The sequence below is a fragment of the Coturnix japonica genome, chromosome 11 (genome assembly GCF_001577835.2).
Source record: "Coturnix japonica isolate 7356 chromosome 11, Coturnix japonica 2.1, whole genome shotgun sequence".
In the NCBI taxonomy this organism is placed as follows: Eukaryota; Metazoa; Chordata; class Aves; order Galliformes; family Phasianidae; genus Coturnix; species Coturnix japonica.
The window spans coordinates 9089484-9108210 of NC_029526.1; the positions used below are offsets into that span (position 1 = coordinate 9089484).

Sequence of the window (18727 nt, forward strand, 5' to 3'; positions counted from 1 at the left end):
TTATCCTACACGACCAACCCTTTGATTCAGTCCTTCAAAGGACAAAAGGAAATTACATGGGAGGAACAAGACAGGGACAGTAAAACACTTCAGATGGGGAGCACCTCCACACACCTTTGTGCATCCTGCTGAAAGAACCCCTCTGTGCCCCTCCCCAGCACATCCCTGCTGTGACAAAGGCTGCAGTGCCCAGTTACCCCAGCCTACCAATACAGAACAGTACTTCTGAGTAAGATTTTTGGATTTTTCAGACTGGTAAGTCTGGCTGCTTTCATTTGGACTAAATCAAATGCATCTCAGGCTTCCCTGTCTAAACCATGATGATCCTTCTTGGCCTTTTGGCTGTATTTTATGAAATATCTGATGTCCTCTGTCTCTAGAGGACAATTAGCTGCTGCTACCAAAGGATGAACCATATGATCTCATACTTGTCTTTCAATTCTGTTTTTTGAGGTTTCCAGAATTGTTCCTGAGATTTTTATTTGCTCCCAAAGAACCCTCTATATACTCAACAGTTTGCCCAATTGGTACTGCTCAGGCTAATGAAGATATTGGCTCCTCTGTGAGCCTTGCCACTCCTGTATTTCAGGTGCTACACACACAGGTGTTTCTCCTCCAGAGGAAGAGCGTATGGAAACGTCAAAAAATAAGAATTTCCCCCAGATCTGCTCTTGCTCTCAGAGACCAAACATGAACCCTGCTTTCTTGTACCCAAGCATTACCTACCATTGTGCTTCTTCCTCTTCCACGATCCCCAGCAGACACCATCCCATTCTCCTGCCTATAAATGCTTGTTTTTTTTTCCCACCCATAATCCTCGACTGCCTTTGCTGCTTCTAGAGGAGGTTGATTCTGAAATATCCCTTTCAAAGCTGGGATGGATGTTTGCAGTTGGGGTTTATTAAGTTCCTCTGGCAGCTATTTCCAAGGCTGCTTTGTCATATATCTCTTTGCAAGAGATTTAAGCATGGCAGAGAGGCTTTGCAGATAAAGATTTGAATTGCAACCTTTACACCAGAAGTGTAATAGGAACATCAGGGAATTAAATAAAATTATATTTTTCCTAGATGTCTGCTTAAAGAGGAAATGCAGGATTTTATGGATGCCCCAGAGACAAACTATTACATTACACTCCTCACAGTTCTTATCTAAGCACTGTATATTTGAGCACCTCAAATAGCACAGAATCATTCATAAAAAATGGGCAAGAGAGACTGTGTCCCATCAATATTTCAAGCTTGGTTATCAAATCAAGAGAAAGCCAGGAGTCCTGCTCCAGATCAACATTTGCAGGTTTGATACAATTGTTTGGCAGTTTAGTTTCATTTTTCCCTCTGCATTCTCATTGTCTTTAATATTTTATATAACCTTCCAGTTGATGGCTATTGTAATATTTATTAATTTTTCTTTACTTGGCTGCACTAACCAGTTTGCTCCTTTCTCTTTCAGCAGGGAGAAATTCACACTCATTTGCTATTTGTGGGGTGATGACACAGTGTGAAGAAGCAGTAATGATGACTGACTGATAGAAGACACCATATGTTCTCTTCATTTTTCTCTGTGCTGTTTTATGAGAGAGGAATAAAGACTCAATGTAAGATGAACTTCCCAGTAATATACAATATAAAAAAACAATGTGTTTTTGTTTTTTTGCAAATAATTGGCAGGATTGGGGAAATACTGTTTTTTTTTAAAGCATTCGGATGGCACTGCTATAAATATCAGGCTCCAAATCACTGAGAGAAATAATTTATATGAGAAATATTTTACATGCATCTGAGCACCATAAGCAGCCTTATAATTAAATCTCACTCTCTCCCTAATGCCTCTCAGTCTTTCACAGTAAAAATTCCAAAACAGACACTGTTTATGACTAAACAAAGGTTAGAAATTCCTCCCAATTTTAAAGAACGCTGTGTATAATCCCATTAATTACATGCCAGTCTGTACTACAAGACAACCAACAACCCCGACCACAAACAGCTGCCAGTACCGGCAGTGCTGTGTGTGGGGATGTTTCCTTACACACCCATTGCACAAGTCAGCAGAGCTACTAAGACCAATGGCTCCCTCCAGAAAACCCTGCATTAGCCTTAACATGTTTCAGTCTTAAAGAAAGAAGAAATTTCATTTTCAATCAATATGTGAAAAGCTTTCACTGTTATAACTCATGCACTTAAGTATACTCTTCTCTTACAACCTCCTGAATATTTTTGTTTCCCCCCCACTTCCTCACTCTACTCTCTCAGACCAAGGCTGTCTGATTTTTGCTCTTCCTCCTAACTTCACAACAGCCACTAACTAAAACCAGACTGCATCCAAAGCCACGCACGTATCTGCTCATGTTATTAGGCAGTCAGGAGCAGAAACAAAGAAGTAAACAAAAGGGATTCGTGATGCCTTCTGTTCCATTAGAGACAAAGAGAAAAGGAAAAAAATAAAAACATAAAAAAAACCAATTGTCCTAAACACAAAAATTAACTCAAGAAATGGTTGTTTCAAGACACCTTTTCAAATTTCTGAGAATGTTTTGGTAGTTTTTGGTAGTAATGGAGGCAGAATCAAACAACACCTGACCAGGAATCCTTCAAGGCAAGGGGCAGCAACTCCCCAGCACCACACCTAGAGCCAGGACTGAGGCTTGGTATCAAGGTCATCCACTTAATGCCTTTATCAGAACAACAGCCAGGCAGAAAGAGAACCCTGCTTTGCTCACCCTGCTCTGCCAATGCTGCAGGAAAAGTTTCTTGACACGGCGCAGAACCAGCCCTCAGCAGAGCACTCACCTGCCACAGCCATCAAAAGCTACTTAAAACCCCAGTCTGTAACTCAACACACCTGCCCCGGTTAGCCTGACTTCGTCGTGCTGTTACAACCTGTGCATCCTGTATCACAAAGAATATGACAGCAGCAGTTCAAGTGAAGGTTTTTGTGGCAGGAAGGCGTTCTATTCTGCCTCTGAACTCCCAAGTGGAATGAATGCAGTTCCCCAAAAAGCTGTGCTGTGTGCACTTCATTTTGCTGTTACAACAGAATCTCATGAAGTCAGATCTCAAAACTCTCAGCCAAACACTCCATTCATCAGCAAAGAGCTGCATACAGGATTGGGTCCCTGATCAATACTTTAATATAACACCTACTTAATTGTAATAATTGATTGCCAGGGATCAGACTAAGCATAATGTATTTCTGCTAGTCTGGACAAAGGATAAATGTCACAGACTGTTTATAAGACAAACCTGCAACTACGTGGAGGGTGGCAGATATGACACGCAGTTAGCACTGTAGTGTTTTGTTAAGGACAATGGTAAGGATGCCAGCACAACACAGCTGGGCCCGCTGGGCATCACCGGGTCCCACCAAAGGGCTCCTGCAGGTCAGCCCACAGCCATGCAGTCACAGCCAGCTATTGCTGCACGGGATGCTCCAGGGGTTACCTCCTTACCCGGGTTCTGCCATTACCAGGCTGTTTATTCCACTGTACAGTCGTGGAGGAAAAGCCTCTCAGCATCTGAGGATGGAGGACAGCCAGCAGAGAGTGCAAGAGGCCCCGTCTGCACATCTACCACTCAGTTTGCAGCCCAACTCCCAGACGTGACACCCTGGCCCCTCTGTGCCCCGGCTGCCACAGCGGCTCAGGTTCATTGCCCAAGGTCACCGCTACCACCGGCACCGCCACACGGCGCCCACCCAGCCATCCCAGCCACCCCAGCCCCGCCGCTCCCCGGCGCTGCGCTCCCACCCGCTCAGGACCGCTCCCCTCCCTCTCTGCAAATCCATCTATTTTCAATCCCGTCGCAGAACCGCAGACCGGAGGAGGACATGACTGGCAGGCAGCTCGCACCTACACATAGCTACGCGGAGCCTCCCCGCCGGCTCCCTTTCGGAAAGCATCATCCCGGCGGCTTCCCCAGCTCGGGACCCCCCGGCCGATAACTTTCCGGGGGTACCTCGCGGCCGGCTCCCGGCGCCGCCCTCCCACCCCCGCTTTACCCTTCCGACCCCGTTCTGACGGCCACAGCGGAGCGGCGCCCCGAGCTCGCCCCAGCCCCGCGGCGCCCACCCGGCCCCGCCCGCGGAGCAGAGCCGAGGCAGCGCGGTCTCCCGGCTCCCGAGGTGCGCGGCGGGGCGGGGGCGGGGCGCGGCGGCGCGGGGGCGGAGCGGGGCGGCGGCTGCCGGAGCTGCCGGAGCTGCGGGCGCTCGTCCCGCCGCGCTGCCTCCTCCCGCCCGCGGAGCAGCGCCGAGCCGAGGATGCGCTGAGCGCGGCGCAGGTGAGTGGCTCGTTCCCCGCTCGTTCCCCGCGCCCCAACTTTTCCCTGCGTCACTTCGGGAAAGTCCCCAAACTTGCGGCGGGGCCGCCCGGACCCTCGTCTCGGGGTCGCGGATACCGGTACCGGGAGCTGTGCGGGGAGCGGCGGCCCGGCAGGTGCGGGATCCGGGCGCGGAGTGGCCGCACCGGGAGCGCAACTTGGGGCGATGGAAGCGGGGTGGAGCCGGAGCCGGTGCTGCCCTGGGTACGTGCCTCCTCCGTCCGGGTCCGGGTCGTTTTCTGTACGGAAAATAACGGGATGCGAAAGAAACTAGTTTGTGAACGCCGGTAGCTCAGTGCCTTGGAAATGCAGTTCACCCGGAGTTCACGTTGTGCATCAGCGGAAGGGACAGTGATGCGCTGTTTGTGCCGGGAGTTACCGCGCAGGGGAACGGGGCTGCGGTCCTGGTCGGTGCGTCCCGGAGATCCCGAGCCCCTCCGGTGGGAAACCGGGCACCCGGAGCGACAACCGCCGGCGGGGCGGGGCAGGGCGGGGTGGTCCCGGCCCCTCCGCGGTTGGGGCTGCCTGGCCGCAGCGTGCGAACAGCCGGGGACAGAGAGGGACCCGCCGGATCCCTGCGTATGTGCGCGGTTGGAGGGGTTAGGAAAGCCTTATTCAATGGTATTCTCATACTGCTTTGTCTGCAGCCGATCTGTGCTGTGTGCAGATTTAGATGCTCGCAAAAACCCGAGATGCTCTCTTTTTGTCCTGTTTAGGTTAGAAGCTTACACCAAACCGCTCGTGTTTTATTGCCAGATTTAAAAGTTGCAGCTCTTCAGAGAATAGGCACAGTACCAGAGAGGGATGAATGGGAAACGTGCGCCGTCTCATAAGTGAAGATCAGAATTAAAGCCTCTAATCCCTTTTGTTTGTTAACGGTGCTCCCATGTGATGAGGGCTGTCCTCAGCTCATCCCGGGAAGGTTTCACCCTGCCAGCTGCCTGGCATCTCTTCAATTCCTTCCATGTCCCCGGGATTTCTCCTTTCCAGCAGCAGGCCACAGCAGCTCTGTGTTGGGGATAGCCGCTAAGCTCTCCTTTGGAATTCATGAGCTTCCAAAATTAAACTTCTGCTGACACCTGCCCTGCTCCGGCGGGGTGACAGCGGCACGGGGCTGCTGGGGTGCTAATACTGAGTGAAGTAAATCGGGAGCAAAAATCAGTGCCAAGTGCCTGGGCCACAGCACCCAATGTATGGAGCTCTGGAACCGGGGCTGCTGAAACCTAATCAGACTGTGGCTTTGATGGAGCAAACTTCCAACAGCAATCACCGATAGGAATTAAATCCGTAGCACAGACAGCAACAGAGATTAATAATCATCATCATCAATTAACTGATGGAATCAAACAGCACAAAATGAGTGTAAACAAAAATCCACCTCCCTTCCCCCCCCCCGAATCTCATCCCACCCTTATTTATCCAGTGTCAGGGATGTTCTCTGTGCATTGCTTCCAAGCACCAAAAAATTTACCAAGTGTCATAACGTAAGGTCAAGCCTTAATTATTTATACAGAGGCATCAATCATCGCGCGGGGCTGATTTATTTATGAACCACCAGAGCTGTGCAGTGAGGCTGTGAGCCCCAGTGCCCTGCTCTGAGTGGGGCTGGGAAGGTGCCCACACCCGCTGTGCTCGGGCTGTGTGGAGCGGCTCTGCTGCACCACTCAAGTCCTGTAACCAGCACATCACCGGGGAAAACTTGTGCATATCTGCTGCATCTCGGTAATGAACGCTTACTGATTATGGATTATCTGGAGAATTCAGCTTTTTCAACATTATTCAAATTTTTATGTTTATGTAAGCTAATAATACTGATGAGATTCAGTAACTACTCTTTGCCTTATGGTATTTGAAAAGCGTGTCCGCTGGGCTTCTTCCAGAAGCACTTCTGAAATACTAAAATAGTATTTTTCCGCCTGAAAAAAAAAAGTATCGGTACCCAGGATAATGCTCTTTGCTCACAATTAATGCCAAAAATCAATTTGCTAACATGCTTTTTATGTTTCTGCTGATCGCAAACAGGATGGCACAGTAAAAGCTTTTATTGCCATCTGATTAGTCCACGGTGGTGCTGAGTAAATAGCTGAGACTGGCAGGGCTGCTGAGCGCCTGCGCTGAGTGTGGTGGGTGTAAAAGAGACTGTGGGGTGCTGAGCAGGATCCGGCCCTCAGGGTTTCTGAGAGCTGGATGGAAGTAATGAACGTGCATTGGGATATTCCTGAACCTCCTCCTGGCCTCTAATGAAGGGTTAATTACAGGCAGGGATTCGCACAGACTTCCCCATTTATCCATCTGTTAATAGAAATGGTGCTGCTGATCTTATTTACATGATTGCGTTTTGGATAGGGAGATGATTAACTCAGAATGCGTGGAACTGGTGGGGAAAAAGAAAAGTGGACTACAGGAAGAGAGGGGTGGAAAGGAAAGTTGTGGTGAGAATGAGCAGAGCAAGGAGGGAAGGTTCCTTTTGCTCTCCTGTCATCATCTGCTGCCACTCTGTGCTCCATAACCCCACGTGCTTTAACACTGATGGACTGTTGGAAGCACGAGGATATCCTGGGCAGCTCATGATCCCTCTGAACTTCATGGCAGGGGTCCATTTTGGCAAGAGTAAGTCAGCAAGCTCCCCAGCACATCCGCTGTACTGCTCCTACTGATCTTACACAGAGACAATTTATCACTGTATTTCAGCGAGAGAAATACCAAAATAGCATTTCACTGGGTTTGTAAAAGGGTGTGAATTATGGGCAGAAGGACAAATGGTTTGTCCACTTCTTCAAAGACCAATTAAGACATTAAGAGCATGGGAAAATATTGTTAGACATTAACCTATCATTGAGAAATCAAAATTTAGGACCCAGTTCTGTTATATGTTCCTCAAGCACCCTCTGGATCTTGCCCAGAGCATGTGAAAAATGAAAGATTAATAGTATTTCTTGCAGGCAGGACCAGTCAGCTGCTTGTGTATTTTTATGGTATACTGGGTATATTTATAGCATTTAGTAATGCCAGCAACACTCAGTATAAAGAGTAACAGATGAATGCATTGTGAAACAAGGCACTAGCAAGGCAGGTTGGAAATGATTCCCAAAATATTGCATTAACCAGGCAGGAGGAAATGCCTTAAGATGGTAAACATGAAATAACAGACGTAAGTGGCTTTAGCCAAAGTCAGGGTAGATCTGCAGGTTGGTTTCAGCCCACGCAAGACCGAGCCCAGCCCACACCTTACGCAAAAGAGGAAAGTCAGGGCTCACCGCGTGCACGTCCTGGAAAGATGGCTTCCACGCTGCTCTGTTCCCATGGAAAGACAGAAATAATGATGAAATCACAGTTGAGAGTGGAGAGGAGAAAGGAGGGGAATAAAATTGTATTGGCTCAACTGCAAGAAGCAAATCACAGATTTCCCTAATCAGACAGATGATGCCTAACTAGGGCACAAAGCAAATCACAAAAGAAGGTGGCAGATTTCACAAATTAGTCATGGCAAAAATGGTGAATTTCACAGCTTGAAGTGAATTCACGTTACAGAATGAAACAGCACAAAATGATTAAGAGCTCTAACTGATAGAAGTAATGAGTGTGTGAGCCTTAGTCATCACATGGCAGCTGACACTTCTCCCTGACTTCAGGGGAGCAACACCTTCAGCCTCTTCCTGCATCTGTTTGGGACTGGGATCAGGTGAGGGCAACCTAAAAATGAGTCCTTTGTACATCTTTTGGGAAGGTTTTGGACTGGTGCACAAGCACAGCAGTCCCAGTAACACTGCAAAAGCCATTCAGCAAGGAAAGGCTCTACAGGCTCCACCTCTGCTCCCAGTGCCACCTGAGCAGTGGGCACGTGCCATGTCAAGAGCTCTGCCTTCATGCCAATACCTCACGGCTGAGCAGCACAGTGGGAGGGCAGCTGAGAGGGGCTGGAGCGAGAGGGACACTTGTAGCACAGGAGCTGCCATGCTGGAGACAACCTTCCAGAGCTGGCAGGGCTGCTTGGGGGACTATCTAGTGCTGGCCCGTGCCATCGTGCGGTAGCTGTGCCACAACACACATCCCTCCCATCGAGCAGTTTTTTAACGGCCCATGCCATGGTTTTCTTCCAAAACCAACCCAATTTCCCTTGCTTCAGCGGATGAAGACTAATGTCAGAAGCCTAATAGGTGCTGCTGCATGACTTCTGTTAGCAAAACATTTCGATAGCTGTTACAGCACGTTTCCAAGGAAAGCTCTGTTATTAAGTACTGAAACCTTCTGCTACCATTTGTATCCCTGCTTAGACCGAGATAAAAAATTATGGAGAAAAATGTCACCATTGTGTCTTAATTCTTTTGTTTCAACATATGCTCTTCTATCACAGTTATTGAAAATCCATAGAGCAAAATGCAAGCAAAGTGAGCTAATACCAACCAGAGAATACCTCCTCTAGCAACATCAGTCTTTGCCAAAACCTTCCCCTTCCCAGCAGACCATCGGACTGCCCTGCTGGAGCGCCTGGAGCAGGGTGGCTCTCAGGCCGCCAGGATGTTAACAAACCCCATTGCTGGCAGGCTGAGCTCAAACTGAAGCAGAGCCACAAACCCCTTGGAGAGAAGCATGTGCCAGCGTTCCTGTGTTTATTGAGGGCATTCCAGCTAAGTCGGGTCTGCTGAGCACAGCTGTATTAATGTCATGCAGGGAGAGCAGAAGCTGTTGAAGTTGCCAGGACCAAAGCCATGGAGGAATGTAATAGGGTAGTGTCAGTTCCTTCAGTCCCACCTGGAAGTTATTACCCAGCCACAGGAGGCAGAGGAGCACCTGCATCCCAGAAAAAGATATGTGCATTAAACATGCAGCAGCCAGGGTACCTTGGGTAGGCACCGTGCGGTCCCAGCTGCACCGCTCCTGACCCAGAGGGAGGATTAAAACTGCACACAGAAGAAAGGACCTAAGAGGAATTGATCACTATTGAACAAGGACGGAAGACAAAGTTTGAAAAGAATTAGCATTTCTAAAGGAATGCCCTTGGACTCTGGGTAGGGAATTAGAAAGGACTTAAAAAAACAAAGGCAGGGATGGGGAGAAGCCCTCTTCTCTGGAATTGATTTTTTTTTAAAACTTGGCAGATTTAAGAAGCCTTTCAGTAACATTTTGCGGATCGATGCTAATTTGATGCATCGGAGCTCAGCACTGTGCCAATTCACTGTCAAACTGATATTAACTAGGCTCTTTTCTGAGCATGTTTATAGCTCAAGGTCCATTAAATATGCAGACCTGACAATGATTGCACCTCCCTTAAAATACTTAATTTGAGATGTATATCATGGCATGCACAAATGGCCTTTTGCTGTTCATCACAGAGCAGCCTGGCTCCACGGAGGTGCCATCCTTGCCCTGGGAGCGGGGCTGGAGGCTGCACACAGTGTGCCAGCAGTGGTGACCACCACAGCCCTCAGTGGGGCCAACCTTCTGGCCTCAGCCACCCAGGACCCAACCTGGTGGAGATCAGCTCACTGCTGTCCATGACGCTCATTGAGAGAGCGCTAACTATTCACACTGCTGAAGGTTGCCAGATCAGTTATATAAACTTTCAGAGTGGTTTCTGAATTGAATGCCTGCAAGCTGACATCCACCTATAGGTAGGAGCTAAGTGAAAGTTGCTTTATTTTTCAACAATTCTGAGTTTGAGCCAAAGCTACAGAACATCCTGGTATTTAAATTTGGGTCCCTTTTAATTCCTTTCAAACTTGCTCATAAATAGTTTGAGAAATGCTGGCTTTTCTTTCTGTTCCAAAGCACAAACGATCCCTTCCGAGTTCAGAGAATCAAAGCAGCAGTTAGCTAGCAATGCACGGATGTGGATCACTGACTTCAGGCAGCCACGTTTGAACATTTGATTTAACATCCTTTCATTTTTATATCCTGAAACGGGGATACTGTTTAACTTAAAGATGAATTAATTTTTCTGTTGCTTTTAAGATCTTTAATGGGAGATGCTACATAATTACATAATAGACTTTTAAAGTTTTTTTGCGTGACCTGCTTGATCTACTTAAAGCATATAAATCAGTATGAGCTGAATTACCAACAGTTTCAGAAATCTAAAGACTGCACCAGAAATTAGACTAGTATGTAAGAAGGGATTAAAACAATATTGCTCTTCCATTTGGCAGAGAACAAACTAATTTCTGGTTCCTGATCCTTTGATCATCTCCTTTCTGAGGAATCACAAAATCCATTTGTGAAGAGATCTATGAAATAGAGGAAGAAATTGTAAAATTATTACTGTGGTCACTAAAACACATGAATCTGCAGGCACATGCAAGGAAGGATGCCGTGAATGTCCACCTTATATTGCAGTTCAAAATAGCAGTTATTTTCTTCATTTCAGTGGATGCCAAAGGCTCACAGAAAGGAGTGCTCATAGAACACAGCCCTTGTTTCTCATGGCAGAAGTGTACTGGTTTGGTTTCTCACACAGGAGAAATGATAGTCTTGTCCCAGTCTGCAGTGACTGACAGCCATTCATTGGGAAAGTGACCCTGGTATTGGAATGTGGGTAGGTAACAAAGCACGACCAGATGTTATTTCATGTCTCCCACAGAAGAACTTAGTCCATCCAACATGGTCTCATTCTAGGGAAGTTCCTTCCCTTCCATCTCTACCATGTTTTTTAAAGACTTGAATTCTTCCAGCTTTCCCCAAAAGCATACTTCACCACACCTGTATCTAAAGATCCTCCACTCTCCAACAAAAGCTGGTTTGTTACTTCTTTAGCTTTTCTTCACAAGAGCTATTCTGATCAGCCACACTGCTGGCCTTCCCTGCTAGCCAGACCCTGCCAAGTCCCAGGATGGTGCTTGAAAGAACTGCTTATAACTCACAAGCGAAATAGTTCACTAGTTACAGATGTGAGATCAACTGAGTGAGCTGCTGCCCACCAGATGGTTGCTCCCTCTTGCCTATATCCAGCTCTTGCATCTCCCCATGGCTTCCCACCATCCAGCTCAGTGCCAGCACAGCAGGAGCTACCCTAGCACCCAATGCATCTGCTCTTTCTTCATGGATGAGGAGAGCGGATTTCCTCTCAAGCTGCCCCTTTGTCCATAGACTGTCAATAATCACACTGTGCATCTTAAACAGTCTCAGAGTTAATGGTGCAGTAGCTAGACACAGAGGTTTTATGTTTATGATACAGAATATTTACATGGATCATATCTTTATTTTTTTTTCCCAATGCCTTTGTTCTAAACTAACTTTCCTAACCTTAGAATAATCATTTCCTTCTTTCTTCATACAAATGATTTTTTTAATGCCTCAGAGTAGCACAATTATGTTACTTTCTCCGTGCTGCAACTTCTGGAGGATGCAGTGCATCCCAAGAGTGTTAGATGCTTCATGTAACATAATGGGAGCCACTGGCCAGAGCTGAGAGCTCACGTGAGTGTTTTCCACTCCTGCACCTTACATAGGGGATCTCCAGCACTGATGGCAGTCTGGAAATCAGCTGCATTGTACTGAGCCAACCACAACACTATCAAGCTTTGTTGAGCATATTTAATTCAGAATACCAAAATGAGCTCATTCAGCCTTTGGTTTATACTGAGAAGCTGAACTAAGGTTAACATCAAGAGTTTATCTGAAGTCTCCAATAATGTTGGTATGCTGCTAGCAGGAAAATTAATCTGGTTTCTATAAATATTTGATAGGGCTCTATCATCATCCTCATCATCATTTTGGACTGGTTGGAAGACACCCCTCTTTTCCCTCCAGTGATCACAATCTGTCTTGGAGTCGTAGCAGAAAGTCAAGCAGTGATATTTCAATCAGTTCTTATAAGAAATTCCATTCAAATTCTGTCTGAAAGGGAGTTAAGGTTTCATCCTGCTGCTCAGAGAATGATATGCTAAATGCAGCTTCCTGGGGGCTTGGCTGCAGCCCAGCGCTCTGTAATTTATATAGCTCTCCTTCCCGATTCCAGCAGTGACCTTGGGACCTACCCAGGCACGTGGCTGAAGTTCCCCAGACACATGCAATCCCTCTGGGAGTCGTCAGCCCTTCCCTGCACCTCCACAGCCCCACAGCAAGGAAGGGTGCAGCACAGGCAGTGGGTAACACCTCAGGGCCAGCATCCCTCTCTGCTCATACCAGTGATCACTGAGCATTGGTCTTAAATGACAGAGATTGTTAGCTAACTTCAAAGCATGAAAGGAATTTACAGAAGAGGCTTAAATTATATTAGCCAAAGGCATTTTCCATATAGATAGCTAGAAGAGAGCGATAATTGTTGATCTCCAAACAGTTGTTGTGCCCTTTGTATTCACGTGGGAAAGAAATAACTTGAAAGGTTATTAACGTGAGGTTTCAAAGAAAGTTCTAATGTTATTGCTCTTCGTAGTTAGAGTTTGCTGGGTGTGCCTGAGATGCTTCACTGAGAAATGCGTGTCCACAGCCAGAGGAGCTGATAACTGAGATTGTAACGTATGACATTTATCACAGAAAAATTGTGTAATTCAGAGAAGTTATTGCCCCTTGAAGGTTACATTCATTATAGGCTGTAACAGAGAGATGTCTTTAGAATGACTGTAGTTTCTCTCATTTAAATAGCTATTCAGGGATACTGTTGTTGAAGCTTATGTATGTAACTGCAGATTGTTTGATAAAATTATTGAAGGAAGGTAACTTTGGGGAAATCTGGCAGACCTCTGCTGCATTCCTGGGCTGCTCTTTGTCCAGATTTTTCACAGAGTTACCTTCCATAAACACGTGTACTTTTCTATCTAGATTCCTTATGATGGAGAATACTTTAAAAAAAAAAAGAAGTGACTTTTAAAATTATTTTACATTATTTTAGATTTGTTAACTCACCAATAATTATTAGATTTTGTACACAGCAAGCAATACAGCACTAGCTTTAAAACCAAAGAATAGCAAAACTTGTCATGGGTTTTGGTCTTCCAAGTGGTGTCTGATATAATCAGGAATTTGCATTACCCGAAATGGACCTCTTCTGTAATTCAGTTATTTCATGACTTAACATAGATCCTTTCTGAAAGGCTTTTTCTACTATCTGCTGTGAAGCCATGAGAGAATCATTACATTAAGCAGTTATTTGTAAACAAGAAACCAGTGAGTCCAAAAAACTTCCTCCACTAGATGCTCATCACTGAGATACCCCCGGCAAAGTGTTCATCTGCTGCCTGGAGCCACCTTAACACCAGCGAACCTCAACTGGAAAAAATCAACACAGGCTCATCAGGCTTTTCACTTCTACTAACAACAAATGTAAACTCTTAGAACTGCTTGAGATTGATTCAGATACAGCGTTGCTGCTACCATACTGTTTCTGTACTAGATGCAGAGGCTCACACTTGGATGTGGGGTGCACACGATGGACACACACAAGCGATTGTGGCAGAGGAAGCAGCTGGTTCAGCCCTGCCTGGCATTGCACCTAGTGCTGTACAGCACAGCCAGAGCAGGCTGCCCGACCCTGAGGCACTCCTGTCATCTCATTTGGCTCTTGTGCATGTGATCAAGGCCCCCACCCCCTTTTTATTCATTTTCTCAGGGATATGCCATCTCACTGTTACACAGACCTGGCAGCATGCTATGCTGGGCACACTCCCTACTCAGCTATTAAACTGCTCTGTTGCTTTCCTTTGTCAGGGTTTCTTCCCCCCCCCCCTAATATCTCACCTAAACTTTTTCTTTCTTAGCTTCAGGCCATTGCTCCCTGGCCTACAATTTTTCTGAGACTGTGAATAATTCCCTTCCTTCATTTATATTGTTACCTTGAAGGTATTTATAGACTGTGATCATGTTCCCCCTGAGCCTTCTCTTTCACCAGACTCTGAATTTAGCTTTCTCAGCCTCTTCGAATGTTATGTTCTCTAATCCATGTATCAGTGCCCTCCTTTGTTTTCATCTTCTTTTGAAGGCTGGTAACCAGCAATACGTGGCATCATGGTTTTGCACAGCCATTACTTATAAGGATTCACAGATAACAGTTCCTCATTATCTATATTATGTTACTGAGAAGCACTATTTTTTTTTTAAATATTGTTTACTTTATGAAATATGCCTTTTCACCAAATGTAATTTTGCAAATGAAAATATTCCGCATAGCTCTCCACTTCGCTACCAAGGTGTAAGCAGAAAGAAGTGAGGCTAACAAATGCATCTGACAGCAAAGACTCATAGGGTCGACCTCTGCTGGAAGCAAAAACCTTGCCCAAGTGAGATGCAACCTTCTGCACTGGTCAGCTGCCCAGGTGGAAGAGTTACCCCCGGGACTATGACTGCACCCACTGGCTGTTCCTCCCTGTCAGAAAGTAATGTCAGCTACCTGACCCAAGACACTCCATTGCTCCACTGAAAGTGGTTCCCTCAGCTTTACTGCTGAAATGAAAAATTATACCCTATGGAAAGTTCTGATTTTGGTTACATTAAAGATCGAAAGCCTCAATTTTAAAACTTGCCGTTGAATACAAAATTCATGGGAAGGAAATGCAATTTTGGGAAAGGAGAAGTGTTCAAAATCTTTATGATTTTGATCTCCCCTGGAGTCTCTGACCTGGTGGCAGTGCTGGACCTGCCCCCATAACCCTGCATTCAGCTGGTCCTGCTTAGGACACACAGGAGCAGCCACTCCTGGCTCGTCCAGCCCTGGGCTGTCCTCAGCCAACCCCACAGCTCAGCTGGCTGCTGGGGCCCACAAAGCAGAGAAGTCTCTTTTCACCACACTGACTCTTTCCTCACCCCCCCAAAAAAAAGTTCTTAACAAAACCACAAAGCAAAAAACCTCAGGAAAAGGTTGTGTCACGTTGTGGCAAAGGAAACTATGCCTGGGAGCAAGAGCTTTGTATGGGGAAAGAATTACAGCTCCCCAGTGCAACAGGAGGGGAGAGATGAAGGGAGAAATCCGAGCCTACATTTGTGAAGTTAGACTGTTATAAAATCTCTAAGAAAATCAAAGTACTGGAAGATAGAAAAAGCCTTCTACACCATAGCAAGTGTCCCTGCATCCATGTGCCCAGATTAGATTCTTGAACATCTCCATTCACTCTGATGCCTCTGCAGAACCTGACAGTAATGATGTCCCTCGTAGGACAGAACAATCTATCATGCTAACCAGTGCTCTCCTGCTTCTCCCTTGCACTTTCAATTCTTCTGTACCAGCCCTCTATTTTTACTTAGCTCTGCTTTTGGAAATAGAGCTGACTTTTGGTCCCGGTCTTCTACTAAATTACAAAGAATGTCTTAATTCTGAAGGATTATGAAAAATACCTTACCAATAATATTGCGTTTAAAATAGCCAATTCTTAGTTCTAAGCTTATTAAAGGTAAGAAAGAACTCCTCACTAACTAATTGCAATGCCTACAAGGACTGCCACCACAACAAGGATGGACACAACAAGCTTTCTAAAAGATCTTCTATCATCAAGCTGTACAAACATTTATTCTCAGCAATGTGACGATTTTACTACAACTCCACCTTCCCAATCATACTCCATACAACAATATTAGACAGATTACAACCATCTGCAGGGCTCATTCATGCCAGAATCAACCTAACTGAATAATTAATTTTTATGTTCAGCGATTGAACCAAAACTAGTAGGGGAAATAATTGCTTCAGGGGTGCTCCAAAGACAAGCGAGTGTTTCCCTGCAGCTAAAGACTTGAAAATTAAAAGTCATTTCCAATGGAAGGACTTTTCTTTAAAGAAAAAAAAAGTACCAAATAGGTTTTTTGTTTGTTTGTTTAAAATTAATGTTTAAAATGGTCGGCTGCCAGCTTTGTTTATAGTTCTGTTTACTAAAATTTTATAAATGCAAGATTTCAGCAGGGTTAAGCACGACTGACAAGAGGCTGTAATCTGCCTCACAGAGAACCCATGTTTTCAACAGAGACCAAAATGCACTCTGGAAATTTAGTGCTGCTTCTGCTTTCAGTTAATTATTAAATTCAAAATGTTTGAAATATGCATTGTAAGATGACATTATTTTAATTTTCCCAGCAGAGACATTGACAGCTCCTGGATGATACTGCACTGAACTGTCCTCTTTAATGACATTTTCTTTTTAATAATCGTTGATCCACACAAATTTGTTAGCTCCCGAACAGGAGCTCATTGCTCACAGTGCTTGTGAGAGTTCTGTCAGGAGCCGAGTGTGGCACAGAGCATTTCCAACTATGAAAGTTTGCTGTGCAAACACATGATACCTTGGATTTGATTTGGATCCTAATTTTCTGTGGCTGTTCTAAATACAACAGTGCACCAAAATGCCTCTGCCTTAGTCCCTGGATGCTGACAGGATTTGGAGAAGGAAGGTAAATCCTGAGAGAAAACATCAGTACAACCCTTCAGAAAGCAGTGTTTCCTGTCTGTTCCTAAGAACAAGAACCTCCTATCTCCACACTAATTGCCCATAAATATCACTGTTTTCTGAAGTAAGAGATTAAATGACCGGCCAGCACAGGCTCTTCTTGCACCAGGAACATGAAGTCCACGTCACCCTGCAGCCTTGCTTTTCCTTTTCACTGCCCCTAGATCTTGTTCTGGTCTTCTTGAATGTTATGAAAGCAAACACCTGCTGGAAAGTAAACTGTAACCAGTGGTCTAGGAGCATACACGAGGCCCTGAAAAACCGCTGTTAACATTGCAAAGTGAAGTCTTGCAGCGGCTGGTGCTAAGGAGCAATCATGTCCTCCAGCAGCTGCATAGAGCCCTATGGAACAAAACTGCTTCTTTCTCTCCTCCCTTCCCTTCTGGGAGAAAGGGGATTGATATTGTAGCACAACTTCTTTCCTGAGTCCTATAAGGGAAAGGGTTAGGGAAATGAAGTTCTTTCCCAGAGAATCCCCTGGACTAGGGGAGAAGAGCCCCTCAGGATCCATCTGAGACCACTGCAGTATTTATTTATTCCTTTCCTAGTGATTCCCAGCAGCTTTCAGAGATTACTGCTCCCTTAGGAAAGTACAGCTCAGAGATGCACAGCACTATTTCCTCCTGTTCCTTCCCTCAGCATCTCCCCTGGGAAGGAGAAAGGTTTACAATCCTTTCCCTTCATCTTGCAAACCAAGCCCTGATCTCATTGTCTGCTGCTACACAAACAATAAACCAGGTTTCCCAGCATGGTTTGTCTTAGTAATATTCTATTTCTCTGTCAGATTTGAGGTCAGGTGGTAATTTTGGGTGAGGTACTATCTTTAAAGACAACAAATGCAAGAAGCAATCTCAAGGCAAGGGATAAACCAGATGACCTGAGTGATTTTCTCTGTCACCACTGTCTATGTTTCTATTATGGAATAAAGCACAGGACAAGGAGAGGGATTCGGTGCTTTGACTGTAGTGACAGATACTACCAAAGAGCCCAGCTTAGTTCATCTCCTCACAGCCCTGTAAGGGGCAGGCTGGTGTACCCAGCAAAACAGTGGTATTTATTTTCTATGCACAGCTGATCTATAGAGCACAGCGCGTTTCCCTGAAGGATGTCAGGGCCTGCAAAGCTGCTTGGCTTGGTTGGCTGACGTGTTGGTATCTGTGTGAACTCAGAGGGTAATTCTGCCTTTCATTCCTTATTTTGAGACCTTATCAGACATTTCTGTCTAGAATGAATCCCTAACACCTGTGACCTGTCCATATGGTTCTGTAAGTGTTAAAATAAGGAGCTCTCTGGGAAAATACATGGGTTGCAGGAATTCCCTTCCAACCCAAGGGCTGCCTTAAGCATGTTCACAGGCTGCTCTCTGCAGATCTCAGGAAAGGATGTTAGCTGAACTCCTGATGCCAGCAGAAAACTCCTTCTCTGAACAGCCTATTATTAAGATCCTATTCATTATATGGTAAAGGTCTTACAGGTCAATCTGTTGTTTTGCTTCTCAGACAAGAGTACAAGTCCAGCCCTCACTGCCAGCAAGCTACCAGCCTTTTGTAGCTGCTTTTTTCCAGACAATTTTAGGAAAACAACAACTTCTGAGAAGGCTTAAGAAAAGGGACTGAAGATAATTACATTTATGGTTTATAAATGTGAAGGTGACTCATGGGTGTTTATACTGCTCAGACAAAAATGCTGTTAAAGGGAAAAAGATGTCATGATCCTACAGCATCCTATCTGTTTTTCTTTGAAGTAAAAGTCCATAGTACCAGAAGGCAAATAGTTTTCCCCTGCTGTTTGCCTCTCAATTCTATTAAGAAATTCTTGAATATTTCCCTGCATCTTTCCTCTTTTTATTCCTCTTTTTTTGTTTACTCTGTAGATAAATGCTTCACTTAAACCCCACTGCAGTCAAGGAGCGTCTCTAGCAGACACTGGATCACACTGTCATCATGATTTAGGGTTTCACTGATCGTACTTTATTAATTTTGTATTCTCCAAAAGGTTTTAACTCTCATATTATATGTTCATCGAATTGTTTAAAATGAAGGGGCTCTCAGT

The 18727-nt window shown here is 45.4% G+C and overlaps 1 protein-coding gene across 1 annotated transcript in view; it reads left to right on the forward strand.

Annotated features, from left to right (window-relative positions):
* Positions 1 to 4170: 4170 nt before the first annotated feature.
* The window catches only part of CHST8 (carbohydrate sulfotransferase 8), a 160454-nt gene continuing 145897 nt past the window's right edge, over positions 4171 to 18727 (forward strand). The window contains exon 1 of the mRNA XM_015874088.2: positions 4171 to 4271. The gene's annotated coding sequence lies outside the window, so the exon portion shown is untranslated. The remainder of the gene's footprint in view (positions 4272 to 18727) is intronic.